Source organism: Schistocerca serialis, chromosome 2, assembly GCF_023864345.2.
Source record: "Schistocerca serialis cubense isolate TAMUIC-IGC-003099 chromosome 2, iqSchSeri2.2, whole genome shotgun sequence".
Lineage (NCBI taxonomy): Eukaryota > Metazoa > Arthropoda > Insecta > Orthoptera > Acrididae > Schistocerca > Schistocerca serialis.
In genome coordinates this window covers 512079405-512080634 of record NC_064639.1, presented here as the reverse complement: position 1 = coordinate 512080634, position 1230 = coordinate 512079405, and the positions used below count along the sequence as shown (strand labels likewise).

Genomic DNA, 1230 nt, shown 5'->3' with positions numbered 1-1230 from the left:
CCATCTTCACGCCACAAGTGGGCCATAGGGACCATCGGACCGCCGTGTCATCCTCAGATGAGGATGCGTATAGGAGGGGCGTGTGGTGAGCACGCCGGCCGCGGTGGTCTAGCAGTTCTAGGCGCTCAGTCCGGAGCCGCGCGACTGCAACGGTCGCAGGTTCGAATCCTGCCTCGGTCATGGATGTGTGTGATGTCCTTAGGTTAGTTAGGTTTAAGTAGTTCTAAGTTCTAGGGGACTGATGACCACAGATGTTAAGTCCCATAGTGCTCAGAGCCATTTGAACCATTTTTGTGGTGAGCACACCGCTCTCCCGGTCGTTATTATGGTTTTCTTTGACCGGAGCCGCTACTTTTCGGTCGAGTAGTTCCTCAATTGGCATCACGATGCTGAGTGCACTCCGAAAAATGGAAACAGCGCATGGTGGCCCGGATGGTCACCCATCCAAGTGCCGACCACGCCCAACAGCGCTTGACTTCGGTGATCTCACGGGAACCGGTGTATCCACTGCAGCAAGGCCGTTGCCATCTTCTTAGTAAGAATAGTTAGCGATTGTTCGTGGGTAGTCGATGCTCGAGAATCATCACACTAACGCATTGAAGGGGAATAGCGTATTTTCGGTTTGACTTCGTCACACAGGACATAATTTATGTTTTGACACGTACTGACGTTTTAGAATACAATTGTCACTATTAGTAACAATTCGTTCTTGCCAAACATTTTCTGTTGTAGTGATGAGGAAATAACTATACATGCTGATCGCTGAAAACTTCCGATCTCCATGATGAAATTCACGGCAGGTGGCAGCAACTAAAGAAATTGTTTATTCTGATTTCTTAGCAATGTAGATGTTATCTCTAACGTTGCAGCATATATACTTGGAATGGTATTGGAAGTCGACTGATTTATGCAAAAACTTGACAACAATATTGCTCCGGTGGAACAGTTATGAGTATTAGTGCAATGCTGTGAAGAACATTCAGTTTGATCTTATTAATTACCTGATACGTCCGTACGTAAGTGTTCCACAAGCGAAACGGAAAGATTGTGAACGTAGAAAAAAATAAAGATTCTTAGCTGAAAGTGTATATTCAAGTCGAGAGGTTTATTTCTAGTGCTCATTGCAGATGTTCTTCCAATACGATTCGGAATCTGAGAAATTAAAAGAGGAAGAGCACTTTTGCATCACAGATTGTTTCATCCAAGTTGACCGTGCACATCTGATTGTTC

The 1230-nt window shown here is 45.1% G+C and overlaps 1 pseudogene; it reads right to left on the bottom strand.

The window, feature by feature from the left end:
* Positions 1-408: 408 nt before the first annotated feature.
* LOC126459717 (5S ribosomal RNA) lies at positions 409-526 on the bottom strand (annotated as a pseudogene).
* Positions 527-1230: the final 704 nt, after the last annotated feature.